Source organism: Dromiciops gliroides, chromosome 2 (genome assembly GCF_019393635.1).
Source record: "Dromiciops gliroides isolate mDroGli1 chromosome 2, mDroGli1.pri, whole genome shotgun sequence".
Classification (NCBI taxonomy): domain Eukaryota; kingdom Metazoa; phylum Chordata; class Mammalia; order Microbiotheria; family Microbiotheriidae; genus Dromiciops; species Dromiciops gliroides.
In genome coordinates this window covers 510,110,122-510,132,682 of record NC_057862.1, presented here as the reverse complement: position 1 = coordinate 510,132,682, position 22,561 = coordinate 510,110,122, and the positions used below count along the sequence as shown (strand labels likewise).

The window sequence follows — 22,561 nt, the reverse complement described above, 5'->3', positions numbered from 1 at the left end:
GAGGTGTGAGTTGTTCTTCTACTCGTGTTCCCTGATCACACATGTTAGCCACAAGGATCCACTCTTCTCACTTATGACTGTATATGTATTTTTATAAAGTATGACCCAGGTTAATGAAAGAGGCTATTGCCTTTTTTTGTCCTTTGTCATTTCATCAATTAAAAAAAAACACTGTGACCTTTGGCTGACTAGTAAAATAAAACATGGCAATGTTATGGGGTTTTATTTGATGAAGAACCATTTAGGACCTTCAACCTGAGTAGTTTGTCAAGTGGAAAACCCACATATGAGTGGAATATGTCCCCAATAGCTAAACATATCCAGAATAGTTTAAAACAGTAGTATTATTCAACCCAAATAGAAACTGGTCGCCAATCTCATAAGAATCTCTGTGGGCCACATATTAACTTAGCTTTAAAATTTTATGTTTTCTATGTTTTATTATATTTATTACTGATTTTGTTAAATATTTCCCAATTATATTTAATCCGCTTCAGGTCTCACTCAGTAATGCAGTCAGTATCATGTGGCCTGTGGCCATGTTTTTGATGCTTCTGGTATAAAAATCGCCCAGCTTCAAGTCCATCCTCCATTCAGCTATCAAATACAGGCATAACCAGTGGCACAGGTCAGTTTTGCAATCATTAAGACCTATCATCTCCCTCTTGTAAACTGAATTAAATTTTGCTTTTAAAGTGCATCATAATGTGATGTCCTTTCTTCCTTTCCTGTCTTCTTAAACCTTCTCCTACTAGTTATTTCAGTCTGTCCAACTCTTCATGACCCTATTTGAGGTTTTCTTGGCAAATATACAACAGTGGTTTGCCATTTCTTTCTCCAGATTGTTTTTTGTTTGGTTGTGTGTTTTTTTTGTGGGGCAGTGGGGGTTAAGTGACTTGCCCAAGGTCACACAGCTAGTAAGTGTCAAGTGTCTGAGGCCAGATTTGAACTCAGGAACTCCTGAATCCAGGGCTGGTGCTTTATCCACTGTGCCACCTAGCCACCTCTCTCCAGCTTGTTTTATAAGTGAGAAACTGAAGCAAATAGGGTTAACTGGCTTACTCAGGTCCACACAGCTGATAAGTTTCTGAAGCTGAATTTGAGCTAAGATACTCCTGATTCCAAGCAAGCATTCTATCTACTGCACCACCTAGCTACTCCTTTTTTTTTTTTTTTTTTTGGGCAAGGCAATGAGGGTTAAGTGACTTGCCCAGGGTCACACAGCTAGTAAGTGTCAAGTGTCAGAGGCCAGATTTGAACTCAGGTACTCCTGAATCCAGGGCCGGTGCTTTATCCACTGCGCCACCTAGCTGCCCCCTAGCTACTCCTTTTAACTTTATTCCTCTCAATATACTCTACAATCCAGTGACTCTAGGCTCCTTTCTGTTCCTTGAGCAAGGCACTTTACCTCCTGACTCCATGCATTTGTACTCACTGTATCCCATGCCTGTAATACTTTCCTCATTTCTACTTCTAATTTTCCTGACTTTATCAAAGTTTTAGCTAAAATCTCACTTTCTGTAAGAAGCCTTTTCCCAGTTGTTTTTAAGTTAGTGCTTTTCTTCTGAGATTATCTTCAATTTCTCTTTTATGTATCTATATTTAGTTGTTTGCATATTATCTCTCCCATTAAATTGTGAGATCTTTGAGGGCAGGTTTTTGCCTTACCCCCAATGAATAACACAATGCCTGGCACATATTAGCACTTACTAAATACTAGTTGACTTAGGAAAATTTTATACTTTTTTCTCACAGCATATAGTTTTCAGAGGAGGTATGATACTGTAGAAACAGTGCTAAACATGGAAGCAAGTATACCCAAGTTTAACTTCTGCAAGCAAAGCCAAATTAGCAGAGTAAAGAAAGCACTCAGTGGCTCCTCCTACATTCCCTTTCAAACAACTTTAAAATAAGCCTCAAATTGAATTCTGGAGCGGCAGAGCTAACAAAAGGTCAGAATGAGACCTTCTCCAGTCCAAGACAACATAGGAAGTCAGAAAGAGAGATCTGTGAAGGGATGGAGGGGGGAAGGAAGCAGGGAATGGAGACTGACCTTAAGTCAATGTGGATGAAACAACAGTGGTGAGACTAAGTGGTGGTGACAGAAGCAACAGCAGCATCAGGAGCTCTCAAGCCAGAGCTAGTAAGGAAACCTGGCAACTGGTCAGAAAGACAGGGTACCCTTGTGTTAGGCCTGTAAGTAAGACCAGATGCTATTTGGTGACTCCACTGCCTATACCAACTTCTAGGTCATATTTCAAGGGCAGAGAGAAGCACTTTCAGTCAAATGCTAGAGAGAACCCTGAGGGCAACTGTTTAGTAACTTCATTGTTTGTACCCACTTTGGGATCATAGATCAAAAACAAAGAAAACTCACTTTTGGTCAAGAAGGAGTAGAAACCCTGAGGGGCAGTATCACTCTTGGGCCCAAGGGAGCAGGGACCCTGAGGAGCAGTATTAATTGCAATTCTAAAGGATCTGGGCCCTTCCTACATAAGTACCAGAGTGCAGACCAAGAGAACACTGACCACACCTCTTCTGAATCACACCACCTGAAAAGCACCAAAGACTTCCACCACCACCCCAGAACTAGCTTTGAAAATATCAATGTAAAAAAAGTACAAAGTTTGAGGCAGTGTTCAACCCCTACTCATGCTGGCAAGAGAGCCCACCTTTAACATAAAGTTGCAAATCAAGAAAAATAAGCAAACAACAACAAAAGAACCTGACCATTAAAAAACTCAAAAGACAATGAAGTCTGGGGCAGCTAGGTGGCACAGTGGTAAAGCACCAGCGCTGGATTCAGAAAAACCTGAGTTCAAATCTGGCCTCAGACACTTGACATTTACTAGCTGTGTGACCCTGGGCAAGTGACTTAAATCTCATTGTCCCCCCCCCAAAAAAGAAAGAAAGACAATGAAGTCAAAACAGTAATAACTGCAGCCTAAAGAAAAAATGTGAATTGAACACAAGCCCAATTCCTGAAAGAGATTTTTAAAAAATTATATTCAAAATTAAATGTGGTAGAGGAAAATTTAGGTAAAGAAATGAAAGCAAAGGAGGAAAATTATGAAAAGACAATTAACAGCTTGGTAAAAGAGACACAAGAAAATCCTAAAGAAAAATAACACCTTAAAACCAGAATTGGACAAATAGAAAAAGAGGTACAAAAGCTCACTGAAGAAAACAATTCCTCAAAAATGAAAATTGGGCAAGTGGAAACTAATGACTCCATGAGATATCAAGAAATAACAAAAACAAAATAAAAAGAAGAAAATAGAAGAAAATATGAAGTATCTCATAGGAAAATAGCTAATATTGAAAATAGATTGAGAAGAGATAATTTAAGAATTACTGGATTACCTGAAATCTATGATCAAAGAAAGAACCTAGACTTTATATTTCAAGAAATTATCAAGGAAAACTGCTCTGATATCCTAGAACCACAAAGTAGAAATTAACAGAATTAACCAATCATTACCTGACAGAGATCCTAAAATGAAAACTCTCAGAAATATTATTGTCAAATGTCAGATCTCCCAGGTTAAAGAGAAAATACTTCAACCAGCCAAAAAGAAACCATTGAAATACCATGGAGCCACAGTTAGGATCACACAAGATTTAGCAGCTACCACATTAAAGTAGCAGATATCTTGGAATGTAATATTCTGGAAGGCAAAAAAGGTATAATTACAATCAAGAATAACCTACCCAATAAAATTCAATAAAATATTAGCAAGATAACAGCAATATAACACACACACCATACCCTATGACCAGAAGGGAATTTTTACCAGGAATGCATTGATTCAATATCAGGAAAACAAATATCAAAAATGATATTATATAAATAATGAAAGAATCAATCTTTGACAAAATACAATACTCATTCCTATGAAAAATACTAGAAAGCATAGGAATCAATTAATCCTTTCTTAAATATTTAGTTTCTGTCCAAAATCAAGAGCAAGCATTACCTGGGATGGCAATAAACTTAAACTCTTCCAAATAAAATAAGAAGTGAATGAAGTCCATCAACACTAATATAATAACACAGCACAACACAATATAATATATGTGATGTTTAAAATCTAAATGTGTTGTCTAAATCATCTAATGTGTAGTTGCCTTAAATTAGAAGCTTTAGCACCAGTCTTTGGGCATTAAGTATTTATTAAAGCATACCAGGTATTCATTTGGAGTTCAGAAAGTTAAGAAAAGGCCTATCTAGCCTAGAGTTCCAACCTGGTCAGGTTCTTCCTGAAGTCCTCTGCCACGAGCCTGCTTCAATCATGAACTACTCTCAAACTGAGTGTGGAAGCTTTTTATAGGTCTGGGGCAGAGGCAGTCCTTACATACTGCTTCAAGCTGATTGGTAGGTGTCATCCAAATCCATTGGTTCACAGGACTTGAAGGTGGTCTCCAGTTGAGTTCAAAGTCCTTAGCTTCTGAGAACAATACCTCCTTAAGGGCTGGTCGGATGTGGTTACAATCTAATTAACTTGATGTAGGCTAATCAGCAGTCATTTACTCTCACTTAATTCAATCAGTTTAGATTAATCTCCAGGTGGGCCTTTGAGTATGTGCCAAATTCCATTATTTTATCACATATAATATAGTATAATAATTTTTCGAAAGAGAACTTTATTATCGGTATGGTTGAAAATGACATTGCATAAAAGTACAAGAAGATATTGTACCACTCAGAATGGCAGGGAGAAAACAAGTGAAAGCATGCAATCACAAACAGTGCTCAACTCTAACGACAAAAGATTTGGCCCAAAAGAACCCAACATAATTAACCAGCTTCACTAAGTAATATGAAGATATTGTAATCATGTTTTCATTAGGCTTCCCTTCAGTGAACAAAGGCAGGCTGCTTGGGGGAGATGAGGACTGAGCTCCTGTGGCACACATCCTTGGCCTGCTTGCTAGATTTCAAGTTAAAGTCATACATCTGAGCAATGCATTCCCACTCAGTAACAGAAGTCTCTTCAACATCATTTACAGAAGCTTCTTCAGCTGCCCTATTTACTTTTGTTTTTTGTAGCTGTTCATCTTGCCTTGAATGTCATTCTTCTAACTTTAATTACTTTTTCTTTCCATTCTGCTACCTGCTTCTGATAATTAGCATCAAGGACCTCTAGACATTTCAGTTGTTCTCTCCATTTATGAATACTCTCAGGTTCTGATTGTAATTGATATACTTGTGAAATAGTTGCATAACTATTGTTTGGAACATTACTCTTCTGCTAGTATTCTCCATTCATCATTCCACCAATAGCCTCCTGGCCCTAGGAGGTTCCCGATGCAGGGAGGCAGGCACACTGTCACTCTTGAGGATGCTGAAGCCCTCATTGTTCTCAATGCCCATGATCTTGCTGTCCTGTTAGGCTCAGGAGGCCTCACCCTGATCCTCCTTGCTGCTACTGCCACCACTCAGCACCATGGTACCCACTCAGGACAGGGATGGTGGCTACACCAAATTAGTCTACCTCAGCCATGGTTCATAGGGCTGGAGCAGGAAGTTAGGGAGCAGGACTGGAGGAACAAAAGCAGTCAGTGATGGAGGTCACTGGCCACTGTGGTGGTAGTAGTTCCATGGGCGGGGGTGTGGGGGGAGCCAGCATAGCTCAATTTATTTCTTGTTTATTAAAAAAAATCTATCTATGTGGTTGTCACAGCAGCTGCCTGGGTCCTCTGGATAGACACATGAGTGTAAGTCTTCATATGATGGTCAGTGAATTCCTGATAGGCACACTTAGTGAACAGAGTCTTCTTTCACAGGTCTGTGGTTAGGTAGTTGAATGGTGTAGAGATGTCATCAAAGGTAGCTTTAGCAAGGTTTCCCAGAGTAGCAGTACACACTACCAGAAGGGTAGCAGTCATCAATTCCAGCCATCATCAGGAACTACTTAGGCATGGGAGATGAGACAATGCCAGTACCTCTAGAGGCAAGGATCAGATGAACCAGAAATAATCCACAACACTCAGTGACCTTGTAGGGTACCATGTGAGGCTTGCTGATCTTGTTTCCCCAGTATCTACATCTTACAAAAACAATGGACAGCTTGGTCAGAATAATAGCTCCATGAATAACTGTGGCCACTTCCTTGGAACATGATACCAAGGCCAACATGGCCATTGTAGTCACCAATGGGCACAAAAGCCTAGAAGCTGGTATATTGTCCAACTGTAGTTTGTTTCTGAACAGGCATGATCTTTAGAACCTCATCCGTCAGTGAAGACCCCAGGAAGAAATCCTGACCTCAGAGTCCTTATAGGAAAGGAGAAACAATAGATCCCCTACAAAGACTTTTTTTCCATGTCCTCGACTAGCTGGCCCAGCTAAGTGATAGGAACTCATTCCTTGTCTTCTGCCTCTCTTCCCAGGGCCCCAAAGCCACTGCCCTGGCCTCCACTACAACCCAACCTGGACCTGGACCCCCACTGTTGAAGCCACCTTGGAAGTCACCTTGGCTTCTGACTCCAGGCCCAGGAGCCTCCTGCTCCTCCTACAGTTACTGGTGGCCTCTGCCTTTTGGTATTCACTAGAAGTACCTTTAATTTTTTTTTTTACTATTAATTCTAGCTATAACAATAAGCCAATAAAAGTGTGGGGACCAATTTTTAATTGGGGAGTGTTAGCTAAGTGGCTCACCGCAATATTGAGGCAAGGAAGAAGACTGGCAGCCTCCCTCAAAACAAAGCAAGATTTATTTTAACAAGAATGAACTTAAAAACACACAGACATACACACACACAAACAGGATCAGTAGGATCAAGGGATAGGAAATAAAATGGGGAAAGGGAAATTATACAACCTGAAAAAACACCACCGCCCAGGAATCAGCTGAGAATACACAGCAGCACTCCTGTCACCTTCCAGCTTCCAGCTAGAATGGCCAATTCTGCTCCCCCTTCCCAGCAAACCCCATACAGCCCCCAGCCAATTGGCTGACCACTCTGACAGTCACATGACTGCCCTCATTAGCCTTCCAATCATTATAATTTTGCCAGGCCCATGTAGGCATCCATGAGTGGTGATGAGGTGAGGTGTCAATGCCATGGCAATAGCTACAACCAATGGGTGGAGCACTGTACTGTTTGTGGAGCCCCAAGCCAGTGCGCCAAGGTTTTTCATTTTGTTTTGTTTTGTTTTTTATTCTAGTCAAAAGATGGGGTCATAAAAACCTCAAATAACAATTAATTCTTTACAAAAGGAAATTGAAGGAATAAAAATAGAAAATGAGGAAATAAAACTATCACTCTTTGCAGATGATATGGTGGTATACTTAGAAAGCCATAGAGAATTAACTAAAAATTAGTTAAAGTAATGAACAACTTCAACTAACTTGCAGGTTATAAAATAAATCCATATAAATCATCAGCATTCAAACAATAAAAACAAGCAGCAAGAGAGAAAAAGAGAAATTCCATTTAAAATAACTGTAAATAATATAAAATATTTGGGGGGCTACCTGCCAAGACAAACTCGGGGTTATATGACGATAATTACAAAACCCTTCACAAAAATAAAGATCTAAACAAGTGCGAAACTATTAGTTGCTCATGGGTAGGCTGGGCCAATATAATAAAAATGATAATTCTACCTAAATTTCTTTACTTATTTAATGGCATACCAATCAAATTACCAAATAAATTATTTTATAGAGCTAGAAAAAATAATAAAATTAATCTGGAAAAACAAAAGGTCAAGAATATCAAGGGAATTAATTTGCGGGGCGGGGGGGGGGGTAGCTAGGTGTCACAGTGGATAAAGCAGCAACCCTGGATTTAGGAGGGCCTGAGTTCAAATCCATCATCAGACACTTGAGACTTACTAGCTGTGTGACCCTGGGCAAGTCACTTAACCCTCATTGCCCTGGGGAAAAAAAAAAGGAATCAATTTTTTTTTTCAGTTAAGGATGGTGGCTTAGCAGATCCAGATTTCAAACTATATTACAAAGTGGCAATCATCAAAACAATCTGGTACTGGCTAAGAAACAGAATGGTAGATCGGTAGAATAGATTTGGTACATAGTACACAGTAGTAAAGAACATGATAATGTAGTGTTTGATAAATGGAACGACCCAAGTTTTGGGAGTAAGAACTCTGAAATTTCCAGGAAAGCTAGAAAGTAGTTTGGCAGAAACTATGTATAGATCAATAAGGTCAAAGGATAAGGATAAGGCCAAAATGGATAAATGATTTAGACATAAAGGGAGGGTGGAAAAATTTTCCTTTCAGATTTATGGATTAAGGCGAGTTTATGACCAAATAAGAGATAGAAGGGATTATAGGAAGTAAAATAGCTAATTTTGATTACTTGAAATTTAAAAGGTTTTGTGTAAACAAAACTAATGTAGTTAAAATTAAAAGAAAAACAAAACTAGGAGGGGATGATTATAGCAAGTTTCTCTGCTAAAGGCCTCATTTCTAAAACATATAGGAAACTAGGTCAAATTTCTAAAAATTAGTACTAATGGTCAAAGCAGGTGAACAGGCAGTTTTCTGATGAAGAAATCAGAGCTATCATCAATAGTCACATGAAAAGACGCTCTAAATTACTACTCATTAGACAAATACAAACTAAAATTACTCTGAGATAGCACCTCACACTTATAAGATTGGCTAACATCATGGAAAAATGACAAGTGCTGGAGAGGATGTGAAAAAAATTGGGACATCAATGCACTGTTGGTAGAGTTGTAAACTAGTCTGACCATTCTGGAAAATAATTTAAAACTATGTACAAAGAGCTATAAAACTGTGCATATCTCTTCCCCCAGAAACACCACTATTAGGTTTGTATTGCAAAAAGATCAAAGAAAAGGGGAAAGGACCTATATGTACAAAAATATTTATAGCAGCTCTTTTTGTGGTGGCAAAGAATTGGAAATTGAGAGGATGCTTATCAATTGGGGAATGACTGAACAACTTGTGGCATATAATTGTGATGGAATACTATTATGCCATAAGAAATGATGAACAGGATGTTTCAGAAAAACCTGGGAAGACTTATGTGAACTGATAAAAAATGATGTGAGCAGAACCAGGAGAACATCATAGACAGTAACAGCAATATTGTAAATATCATCAACTATGAAAGACTTAGGTACTCCAATCAAGACAATGATCAAAGATAATTCCAGGGAACTCAAAATGAAAAATTCCATCCACCTCCAGAGAGAAAAATGATTAACTCTGAATGCAGAGTATAGTATACTTTTTAAAAACTTTATTTTTTATTATTTTAATTTGTTTTCTCTTGCAACATGGATAATATGGAAATACGTTTCACATGACTTCACATGCATAATTGATATCAAATCACTTGCCTTCTCAATGAAGGGGGGAAGTGGAAAGAGGAGGGGAGAGAATTTAAAACTCAAATTTTAAATGATTATTTTAAAATATTTACATGTAATTGGAAAACATTTAAATAAAGAAAAATATTTTTTGAAAAAAAAGTACCTGTTAAAATCCTACTTTCTGATGGTGGGCAAGTCACTTTACAGCTATATTCCTAAGGCAACTCCTTAGGACTTATCTACAGAATCATAGCGAGTTTTTAATCTGCTCTGGTGAAGAAAGTTCCTACACCAAGGGCTCTTCACAGTGATAGAATCCAATATCCTTTGACAGTTTGTCTATAGCGTTTTCATCCAGTAAATTGTGAATAGTAATAATGCAATAAAACAAATGTCCTAGGCAAAGCAGTGTGGTGTAGTAGGGACAATACTGGATCTGGATCATAAGACAGGGGTTTAAATCATGGACCGCCACTGAAGACCTGGATGAACCTGAGTAAGTGACTTAGCCACTCTACAACTCAGTTCTTTACCAGTAAAATGATGGTGTTGGATAAGTTGACCTTTAAAATCTATTCCAGCATGATATCTCTGAGCCTATGATATAACGGGATTTTTAAGCCAGAGAGATCACTCTCCATACATACAAGCTTCTGAGACATACTGGTAGCTCTTAGGAAAAATTAAATTCAACAGATATTTACTAAGCACTTATGGATGCCAGGCCACAGCTCTAGGCACTGGGCATACAAGATAATAATAAAAAAAACACATAGTCCCTATCCTTAAAGTGCTTAAAATGTAACTAGAAGAAAATTTTATCCAGTGCATTACTCTTCAAAAAACTTTTTTTTTTTTACTACTTCAAATGTAGGCATTCATCATATCAGTGAAAATGGGATGTATTCACTGGGTTAAAAATCCATTTTCCATTTCTGTGATATAGCACTCATGTTCCAAGTATAAAAATGGTCTGATCTGTGGATAATGTTCAGGCTCTCCTGAATCATATTAACTATTTTATAGGGTTGCTTTGAGGACCATTTAAGATCAAAGGCTCATATGAACTAGATTTTAGAGGCAGGAGGAATCTCAGTAATCCAAATCCTTCATTTAGCAGATGGCCAAAACCAGGCCCTGAGAAGTAGAATTGCCCAGTGACATAGGCAATCAGTAATGGAGATGGGATCGAAATCTAGGCTTTTGTTTATTTGTTTTATCCTAAATCTGTCACTCTTTCCAGTGCATGACATCATCCAGGAAATAATCCTATAAATGGTAAATAATGTCATGATCATGAAACCAAAAGATCATAGAGAAAACATGCAGCAGAAGAGAATCAGCTGAATGCTGACATGGCCACAAGTTTTATAGCAAAACAATGAAAATACCACCCACGTACAAATGCTAACTAAAAAAATTTCATTCAGTTCTTGCTTATTATTTATATATCAGTTAGACTCATGATGTCTCAGAGCTGGAAGAAACCTTATAGATTCTTTTGTTTCATAGACAATGAATTCAAATACTCACCAACCTCACACAGCTAATTAAGGAGTACAAACATCAAAGTTCACTATAATTGCTAAGTATAATTGTCATTACTTTAATTAACTTATTTCATTTTACAAATGTGTATGAAGTGCCTACTGCACATGAGACCTAGTGCTGAGTGCTAAGGCTATGAACAAGATGAGTCCTTGTCTTATAGGATTGTCCCTATTCCAGGCACAAGGACAATCAGACATATGCCACATTCATAAAAAGGTATATGCTAGCGTATGCTAGAGGCATAGAGACAGCATGGTGTAGTACATAGAGTGTTGGGCTTGCAGTTAGGAAGTTGTGGGTTCAAATACTGCTTCAGACACCAATCGCTATGTAACCCTGGCAAATCAGTTAACGACTCTGAGGCTCTGGTCAATTCCTAGATTTTATCTACTTAGTCATGGACAGGCTGTGATCTGTGTAAGCCATGGCAATTCCCATCTCTGAAGCTCCCTATGCTAAAAGAATCACATACCTTTCCATATTTACATATGGAAACAGCAAAAGAGAATTCAAAGTACAATAGAAATCACTTAAAACACATCTGTGAATTTAGGAGATAATGCCTCTTTGAGGTTGAAAAATGGTGTTTTCTACCTACTTTCTGAAGGAATTTCTGGTCCTAAATGACTGAGATAACATGCAGAGAGCAAAGTTCTTTCCAGAGGTTTTTTGGTGTGTGTGTGTGTGTGTGTGTGTGTGTGTGTGTGTGTGTGTGTGTGTGTGTTGTTGGGTTTTTTTGACATATGCTGAGTGCTTCCCATAAAGCAGTGAGGCAATTCATAATAGCAACAATAACAAATAATGAAGGTACCATTTACAACCTGAACATATGGTCAGTTCAGGATACAGGGGAGAATTAGAATGTTGAGGCCAAGCTTCCTGTCGTTTTCTGAATATTTTATCATTAACATTCAACCTGAACCCTCTTTTTCTGTGAAATCATACATGGGCATAGATATAGATATAATGTCTTTCATTTCTCTCAAGAACCATACAAACTCCCAGCTGCCAGAGAGCTTTAAATTCTTTAAATAATTGCCATTAACATTATTTTTGGGGTCAAGACACTTTCTCCAAGTGCCCCCACTTAAATGAATATGTATTGCCAAGAAGATGCAACTCATCAGGGACCTACATGGGTCAATCACAAATCTTCTCTCACTTCAACCCAAACTTGACTCATCTGACAAAGTGATTTTTCTAAATCGTAGGTCTTAACCATGCCCCCCCCTCACAATTCCACAAGTGTCAATGATGCCCTCTTACCTCCAAAAGCAGAGATTTGGCATTTAAAGCTCTTCACAATCCAGCCTGTTCCTATTTTGAAGTCTTCTTAGACTTTACACTTCTCTACATACACAATGATCCAGCTGCACTTCCTTACTCGATATTCCTCACATACATCACCCTATTTCCCATCAGTTGTGGTTTTGAACTGGCTGGCCTCAGTACCTGTAATGCTCTGCCTTTTACTTTCCTTGGCTTCCTTTAGACTCAGTTCAAATCACACATTCAGCAGGAGACTTTTCCTGCCTACTCACCCCCACCCCTGCTAGTGCCTTCAGCTGTGATTATCTCCCACCTACTCTGTATACCTTGTATTACTTAGGTATTTATTTCTGTGGTCTCCACATTAGAATGTGAGCTCCTTGAGGGCAGGGACAAGGGGGCGGTGAGTGGGGGGGAAGGGGAAGGAAGAGTTTCCTTTTATCCCCCCCACCTGCTATATACTAAGCACTTGGTAAATGTCTATTGGCTAATTGATTGGTAACACCTAGCTGAGAACAGAACCCTGAACTAGACTTAACCGACCCTGACATCAATTGATGTCTGTTGTCTCTGGCTGAGAACAGATCCTTGGAAGAAAATATAGAATGCTAAAAAGTTAAGTTTTGAGTAGGAGAGGGAATCCAAACTACATGTTTGGCAGTAAGGCAGGCACAGGTAAAGCCTTAGCCTCTGTGCAGGCAGAGAACACTGAGTGCCTGAGAAAATAAAAAGAAGAAATAGAGGAAAGTTGAAGGCAGTCCCAAAGAAGCTTCACTTATTTCATAATCAGATTTCCTTTGCATGGAAGAGTCCAAAAATTCAAGAAAACAGTGTAATAATAACTTCCATTTGTATGATATTTTGCAATTTAAAAGTGATCTGCTATACATTATCTCATTTGACATTCATACCATCTCCCTCAGATAAGTAATAGAAGTATTTTCCCTGTTTTATAGATGAGGACACTGATATTTTAAGAGTTGCAAAAAGATCATACCATTACCAAGTGGCAGCGCTGAGATCCTAGCCCAGGTCTATCCAGACCTACCATTTCCCACATCCATGTATTCACATATTAGAGCTCCATGGGAAAATTGTTAAGAAAACATGAATAGAGATGAATTTAAATTCCATAAATCAAAAAGCTTTTTATGAACAAAATTAATGCAAGTACAATAAAAAGAGAGCCAGTCAATTAAGGAGAAAACATTTTGTATCACATCTCACTTCTAAGGGTTGGATACTCAAGGTATATAGGGAACAGAAATATATAAGATGAAGAACCATTCCCCAATATGTAAGTGATCAAAAGATATTAACAAAGTTTTCAAAAGAAGAATTTCAATTTATTAACCATTAAAACAACTCTAATTTTTCTTTCACTCCACACCCAGAAAGTTGTCAAAGTTAATAAAATGTCTCACCTATTAAAATGCAAGCTCATTGCAAATAGATATTGTTGTATTCCTTGTAATTGTATCCACAGAATTTACCATAGTGCCTGCCATTGAGGTAACCATGAGAAGGTGTCTGTAAAATTATTCAAAGTTAAATAAAAATAACCAAGAAAACAAGAATACACAGTAACTATAATAATATAAATAGAAAGAAAAAAATCCCAAAGTTTCTACATTATGTATATTTATAATGATTCTAAAACTTGATTGCAAAGCAGATATGTGAGAAAGCACTTTCTCTCCTTAGAGAGGTGTGAGACTGCATATAACACTAAACTTGGTTGATACCTTGTTTATTTTTATTGTTATTTGAATAATTGAATGACTCTCTAGGAATAAAAGGAAGACGAATGCATTGAAAATTTTAGATTACGTAAGAATAAAAGATATCAATATTTTTTTTGTGAGGCAATGGGGGTTAAGTGACTTGCCCAGGGTCACACAGCTAGTAAGTATCAAGTGTCTGAGGCCGGATTTGAACTCAAGTACTCCTGAATCCAGGGCCCATGCTTTATCCGCTGTGCCACCTAGCTGTCCCCACCCCCATTAATTTTTAAAAAGAAAAGAAATACCTGAAATGCACTGCCAACTCATCTTCTCCTTTTCATATCACTTTCCTCCTTCAAGGCTTAGTTCATGAATAACAGACTCCATCCATAGACCCAAGAGGTGAAACCCTCCTTAAATTTTCAGAGAATTTTTCCTAAGTCTTCCTATGGCTTCATCACATTATGTCTGAATCATTCTAATTTGTGCAGATGTGGCATCATCCTCTACTAGTCAATAATTTCTGTGAAGGCAAGAAATTTGTCTTATCTGAATTTTGCATCTCCCACAATTCTTAGCACAGTGTTCTGCAAACAGAAGGCACTAAATAAATGTTTTCTGAATAAATGAATGGATAAGAATAAGGGACTACTTCATTTTTTTCATCTTTATCTTCCTAGCATTATGGTCAGTTCCTTAGGCACATTAAATGCTTAATACATGTTTATTAAATTACAGGATTGAATTTCACTCTCACCACTTACTATCTCAGATGTTCATTGAAGCATACAACTTTTTGACCAATATGTTTATTTCCATTCCTATCAGGATAGGGTCTTTTGAAATGGTTCACCAATGGCCATTATTCTCCCTCCCTCCCTCCCTCCCTCCTTCTAGGATCCATGCAAACCACATTTTCTTTCTCTAGAGTCCTATTGCTTGACATTCCATCTTCTATGTCCATGCTTTTGTACTGTCCATACTTTATACCTGGAATGCACTTGCTCTTCAACTCTGCCTCATAGAACTCTACCTCTACCTTCAACATGGAAATCAAGGAACATCTTCTATATGTGCAGCTTTTCCTGATTCCCCAACTGCCACTGCTCTCTTTGACAAACTACCTTATATTTAACAATTGCATATATTTAAATGAATATTAACTTCATGTATATTTATATATTTAATATGTAGTGCTTATAGCCACCTTTAGGAGGTAAGCTCATCACTGTTGAGTAGGATTTTTTTTTCAATCTTTCTACTTGTATTCCCAGAGCCTAAAACAGTGTTTAGCACATAATAGGCACCTGATAAATGCTTAGTTATTAATTAATTTATTGATTGATCACCACATTGTCCTATGATGGAGTCTAAAAGTCAAAGGAAAGTTAGGATAAATATTTTCTAAGCCATTGACATGTCCTTGTGTCATCACAATCAAATCTGAAAAATGAAAAAGAAATGTGAAAAAATGTATGCTATGTTCTACATGTAATAAGGTTCTGATGGTTTTCCAAGATTATACCAGTCACACAGCTTCATCATAATTCAGTTTAACTTGGTAACTCTTGGACAACTATATACAAAATTCTAGTACTCTTTTGAAAGAGAAAAATATGCAAAAAAATAAAAGTTTTACAATGGCATTAATGATTGCTTGAACAGTTACATGCAAGACACTATTGTAAAAATGGTACAAGTCATTCACAGAATTAGGGCTAGTAGAATTTAGAAACCATATAGTTCAAGCACCTCATTTTACAGAAGAAGAGACTGGCTCAGGGAATGAAAGTAATTCACAAGAGTTCACACACCTAGTAAGCAAGTGGTAGAATTGGAATTTAAACTCAGGACCACTAATGACAATTCAGTTTTAGGGTGTTATTTTGTTTTGTTTTGCTTTTCCCCCCTATTCCATATTAGCTAACTGACTTTGGTGATTACCAAAGAAACACCAGATCATTAATTTGGTATCCAATAATTTTGTGTTTATTTCATTAAGGATAACTGATATTTTAAAAGATCTTTAAAGTATGCAAAACATTTTACATTGAATCTCAAAACAAATGACTGAAGAAAGTACTAAAGTTATTATTATTCCTATTTTACAGATGAGGAAATTGAAGGGGAACCATTTTTTGTTCGTCTACCTGTACTTCAAATCAAGGGCTACTTTGAGGGTTGGAGGGGAAGAGGGTAAGCTAGTTATAGATAAACGAAGCTAAGCTGAAATCCCAGGCTGACACTTGCTCCCTATCTGTTTATGAACATATAATTTAACCAGGATAGATATCAGTGGCTTCCTTTATAAAATGAATGGGTTGGGCAAGAGTAGAATAGCAGAATGGGCCCTGGCTTACTCTGAAGTTAGTGGGCCTCAGATATGTAACAAAATTTCTCTAGGTCACATTTTCCTCATCTGCAAAATTAGGGAGTTGAACTAAATGTCCTTGAAGTGCCCTCCAGACCTAGAGCTGTGGTCCTATGGCTAGAAGATCTCTAAGGTTCTCACCATCTATTAATATTATGATTCAGAAAACCAAACCAAAGTTCTAAGAATGAATGTTTTCTATTGGTATTATTATTTAATTTATTTGTCTGATCTAAAGACTGAGGAAACTTTTCTTTGCATTAAAACATTAAAGTCAAATAACTTTAAAGACTGAAAAATTGTCTCCAGTTGGGCAAAGATGATTTTGCCTTTCGCAAATTGGCAAGCCAATCTGCAAATAGGCATTTGGTTCATAATATATACAATAAAATTAAGCTTATTCCTACTTATTACAGTGAAAATATTCATGTTTAGTATGATAAAAAGTAATTATTTCTTTGTTTACAAAATGACTAAAATGGCAATGTTTTACATAATTACCCATTTATAATCTATATATGATTGCTTACTGCTCTAAGCTCTTCTTTTTAATTTTTAAAACGCTATATACAGCCTGGATCTGGACTTTTTTTCTACCTTTATTGTGTATTACTCCTCTTCCTACATTCTATGGAGCAGCCAAACTGGCTTTCTTGCCATTCCTAACAAATGGAAATCCATCTCCAATCTCCATTATGTACACCTTATACCTCATGGTATCCCTTGTTTCTTTCAAAATCTGCTCAAGCAAAAGTGTCTATGAAGTGTTTACTGGTCTCCAAACTCTGCCCCCTTCCAGAACTTTTCAACCAATTTTCCTTTGTTTATATCTTGTAAATTGTTGTAATCTCATTGAGAGCAAGAACTATTTTTTTTTTGTCTCAGTAGTCCCAGAGCCCAGTACATTGTCTAGAACAAAGTAATCACTTAAAGCTAAGGAGTGCAAGGAATAGAGAATTGGGTCTGGAATCAGTAAGACCTGGGTTCAAATTTGGCTTCAGAACTTTACTAGCTTTGTGACTCTTGGCAAATCATTCTCTCAGCATCAGTGTTCTTTCAAACTGTAAAACTGAGATAATAATAGAACTACCTCTTAAGATTATTGTGAGGATCAAATAACACCATATTTGTGAAGTGTTTAGTATAATACTGGCACATAGCAAGTGCTTAATAAATGGGTTTTTTTTTTGCTTTTCTCCTTAATAAATACTTGTCAGTTGATTGAATAATTGATTAATTATAGTGACATGGCCAAACACAAAAGGCAATGTCATGGCCCGACTGATCAGTTTCTATGTATACTGCAAGAGTAAATTAACAATAAAACCAGCCAGATTTGTAGTTAAATTGGTCAGTAGCATCTTTTTTCTTTTTTTTTTTCCTTTTGCTGGGCAATGGGGGTTAAGTGACTTGCCTAGGGTCACACAGCTAGTAAGTTTCAAGTGTGTGAGGCCGGATTTGAACTCAGGTACTCCTGAATCCAGGGTCAGTGCTTTACCCACTGCGCCACCTAGTTGCCCCAGTCAGTAGCATCTTAAACTAGAATGATAAATTTTTCCATGCTACCTAGTACACTTGTCAAATAATTGTATATAACTGTGTCCTTCTAGTCCATTTTTCTGAGAAGAGAGAAGCCTAGAAACCCTGTTTGATGTCAAAGGAATCTACAAATTAAAGTATTTGAAATAACAGGAAATGCTGCCATGAATGTAACTGGTTTAATGTTTAATGTTGCATATTCTCAAGCAAGTACTCAATTAAATTTCTTGAGTGAGCAAGAGAATGAATGAATTGCAAAAGTAATTGATATTATGTGAGTTCAGAAAAGGAACAAATCAGTGTGGCTTGTGGTAATCTTGGGAGAGAATTCACAGAGAAGTTGTCTTTAACTAATATTAAAGAATATACCACTTACAAACAGTATGACCTTGGAAAAGTCATTTCACAGGTTAGGGAGTATTTCTGCATCCATAAAATCATTATATAAAAATATCATTATTTTGGTTGACCAGATTTTCAGCACCTAGGATTATTCTGTAGTATTCTATATTCAAGCAGATCTTCGAGTTTTCTTTCTGAATGGTATTACTTAGATACAGGATATAAGGATATTCTTCACATGACAACTTTTTCACTTGTATCAATAGGCTATGGGAATTGTTTTAGAGAATTTATACCTTCTGATTCTCAGATTCAATTCCCTCTGCTTCCTATCTATTCCCGAAATCAAGACAATAGTGAAATAAATACCAACCTATGTCATTCTGAGGAAAATCACTGTTCCTTTGTAAAATGATATAATTCACCAAGGAAAGGTTTTTGCAGGTTGTTTGACTAGTGAAAATGCTTTCTCAGCCTCTTCAGGTGTCTAGCAATTTCTGGGTTACCGAAATGACTCATAAATTTTGCAAGCCCTAATCTAGAATTTGGTGATTATTCACATTTATTCAAAATGTGTAGAATATTGTTCAACACAGTTTAAAATATATTGAGAGAGTTTCTATTTAAAAAGTCATATTGGTGGTAGATTTGTGGACAAATGTAATTGGAATTTCCTAGTCCTGATATTGATCGTACCACTGTACAAGTCCAGTTCAGTTACAATGATGGAACTTCAGAGTTGTGAGAGACTTCAGAGACCACCTAGTCTGATCCCATCATTTGACAGATGAAGAGAGCAAGGTCTAGAGAAGTAAAGAGACCTGCTCAAAGGTATACAATAAGCAATCTAGAGAGTGAAGCACAGAATCCAATTAATCTAAAAGAAGGGCATTATGTAATTCTTCTCTTTTTGATTGTATTGAGGATAGATTTCAACAAGTGGAATAGAAAGAGTTGTGTTCTAATTGATGTTTGCTATTAATCTGCCATGTGAACTTGGAAGTACGTACCCTTCATATCATAAGACACCTCACAGACAATCCAATTTAATGTTTTGCCTTATTTTTTTGGAATTCTTTCCTTAAGGGGAACTCACTGCTCTGTGGATTAGCCTGCCTTGGAAGTGGTGGGTTCCCATTGAGAAAATGTCTTCAAGCAGGGATTGTATAGTCAGTTTAGGGGTGGTTTCATAAGAGGTATTTGGTCTTCTATAGTTTTGGATCAGTTGGCCTATGAGATCCTATGATTCTATGAGGCAACCCATTCCACTTGTTTCCATAGCTTTAATCACTGGAAATTTTTTATTTACATCAAGTATCAGCTTACTTTTATATATTTGCTATCCATTGCTCCTAGTTCTGCCCTTTAGGTCCAAACAGAACAAGTTAGTAATCCCTCTACATAACAGACATAAATACATAAGGAAAGCTACCATTCCCCACCCCTAAATCTCTTCTCAAGTCTAAAAATTCCCAATTCCCTAAAATAATATTTATATGTTAAAGTTTCCTGACATTTCATATTCCTGTGGAAGTGCCTCAACTTGTCAAGGTCTTTCCTAAATGTTGATGACCAGAACTGAACATGCTCCTGCAAATGGTGTGAAACCAAGGCAGAGTACATTAGGATTATCACCTCTGGATGCTGGCTCACTTAACACAGCTTAAGACAGCACTAACTTTTTTTTTGGTTGCCATGTCATATTTTGAATAACTCATTTAATTAGGGTCTAGTTTTCTCATCTATAAATTCCACTTACTCTATAGTCCTTGCACTCTGAAATTTTATGATATAATGCATCATTATACTTTCCCACAGATGGTCCCTCTCCATGCAGAATCCTAAAATCATAAAATCACAGGATTTGATAGGTAGAAGGGAGCTTGCCAGTCATCTAACCCAACCCATTCACAAAAGAAATACCTTCTATGACATAAACAACAAGTGGTCATGTAACTTCTGCTTGAAGATCCCTAAGAAGACTGACCATTCCTTATTTGTGAAGTAATTGTTGAGAAGATTTTCCTGACATCAACGTTGAATCTAGCCCTTTGCAACTTGCAAAGCAAAAACAAGTCATCCTCTACACAACAATCTTTCAAATCTTAAAGCAAGTTATTATGCTTCCTTTGAGTCTTGCATTCTCCACACTAAGCATCTCCATTTCTATCAAGTGATGATCATATAACATAGATATTTCTCTTTTGTTTTCTTTCTTTCTTGTACATATTCTTTGATATGTGGGTTGGCTTTGTGGAGGAGAAAGGAAGAGGTATGCTGGAATAAATTTTGGTGATTACAAAAAGAAATCAATAAAAATATTTAAAACATGTAAGACACAAAAATCCTATGGAGATGATTGAATCTAGCACCCAACCATTTCTGAATACACGTAATTGTATTATCATATCTATTTAGTTCATATCTTTTCATTTTTCCTACAGGAATAATTTGAGATCCTTCATGAAAAGCTTTGCTAAACATCTAAACTATATCCATAGCATTTTCCTTATCTGCTAATTTAGCAACCCCATTGAAAAAGCATGAATCTTACAATGTCCTTATATTTCATAATCTGACATGACCAGCTCAAAAAATGCCATGCTGGCTCCCTGTAATCACCATCTGCCTTTCTAGATGTTTGCCAAAATCTATATGATCTATTCTACCATTTCCCCAGAAAGCTAAGTCAAGATCTTTAACCTTTAATTTGAAGATATTCCTCTTATTGTTTTTATCTTCTTTGTTGTTCTTCCTGTTCTTGTTTTTCTTCCTCTCCTTTTTTTTCTTTTTCCTTCTCTTTCTACTCCCCTTTTTCCTCCTTTTCCTCCTCCTTCATCTCAACTAGGTGAAAAAACTTGGTATTACCTATCATCTTACTTATCTTGAGTAGTATGTTCCTCATATTTCTTTTTGTTTGGTCATTTCCATTGACAAAGAAAACAGAAACAAAATAAGAATTGGGAAACTCATCCTTCTGTTTCTGATTTTGACCCAAACACCCCAGGCAAAAATCTAATCCCTCCTTTAGCCCTCCTTAACAATAAAAGTGTTTTTTTTTTAATTGCCTTTAACGACTCTAGCCAATCCTTGTTCATTCCTATCATTTCTACCCAACCAACTAGATCCTTCCTATTGGTAAGAATCAAATTCAGAATAGAAATTCCTTTTGTTGGTCTCTCTACCTTTTAAAAAATGAAATTATCATTTCATAAAAAGAAACGTAAAGAAATTATTGGATGCTCTGATTTTGGAAGAGAAAGCTAATATAGCATATGTCTACAATATTTAAGTCCCTGATCACTTCTATAATATGTCTCTATGTCAAGTTTGTGATCTGTTTCCCAACTTCTCATTCTTTCTCTTTCCCCATGGAAAAGTAGTAGGTAGCTATGTCATGAACACATACTACGTGAAGACCTCTTGCTTTCAGGTTAAGAAAGAGGTATGTCCCTGAATACCAACTACTATTATTCTTCTCCTCTTCCTCAGATTCATAGTGGATGATCTCTCACCTGATACCGTCTGTGGATCTACTATAGAATTATTTGGTAAACGGGCAACTTTTTCCTCCTCAGAGCAACCACCTCCTACTGGTTCAGAAAGAATCTCAAATATATGTTTATGTTCCAATTGTGCAACAGCATGTTCCCTTCTCTGTCTCCTCTCTGCAATATTCTAATGTACTCCAACATCTTGACAAGGGTCATCTCCTCTTCCCCACCTCAGATGCCATTTTATTTTGTGTCTCCTTTCCCTCCATCCATAGAAGACTTGATTCTACTTTCTTTAGGAACACTTAATTCTTCCCAATTACCAGAAGTGAATTCTTGTGGTTCTTGGAATCCCTTCAACTTCTCCACCAAGAAGGAAATCAGCCTAAGCTTGGAAAGAACACAGATAACAGCCATTTGGCTTTGGCAGAAGTATAAACTCATTTCAACAATTTGACCTACTCTCCATACTATTTGAAATTTCCAACCTTACTTTTTAGAAGTATAAATTCAAACGTAGGCTCCTAGGTAAGATTTTTACATAGAACTATCATCTCCTAATAACATGATATTCTCAGTCATCCTTTTGTTTGTCTCAACAAGTCCAGAGCCACTTCCTTTAATTCTTGTGGTATTCTGTTTGCCTTACCTACCAAACCTGTCTATTAATGTACTTTACATTCTATTTTTTCCACTTCACTTTTTCTTACTTTGCTCTAATTTTGCCAACTACCTTCTTCATTTCCCTTCTTGAACCTTTTTTCAGAATTTAATCCTTAATACTTTATATTCCTTAGTTATTTTTGATTTAGCTCTTCTTTCCACTGAGAAATAGAAGCTTTATTATATATGAGTCTAAATGTGGTTGAGGATTTTTCTCAATTCCTCAAATATTTCTCCTCTCCAAATTCAAATTCTGATATATTTCACTAGCCCAAACTCCTTTAAGTCACTGA

General features: G+C 36.8%; 2 pseudogenes; both read right to left on the bottom strand.

Moving 5' to 3' along the window:
- Positions 1-4,858: 4,858 nt before the first annotated feature.
- LOC122739212 lies at positions 4,859-5,504 on the bottom strand (annotated as a pseudogene).
- Positions 5,505-5,667: 163 nt separating this feature from the next.
- LOC122739211 lies at positions 5,668-13,643 on the bottom strand (annotated as a pseudogene).
- Between the last annotated feature and the right edge of the window lie 8,918 nt (positions 13,644-22,561).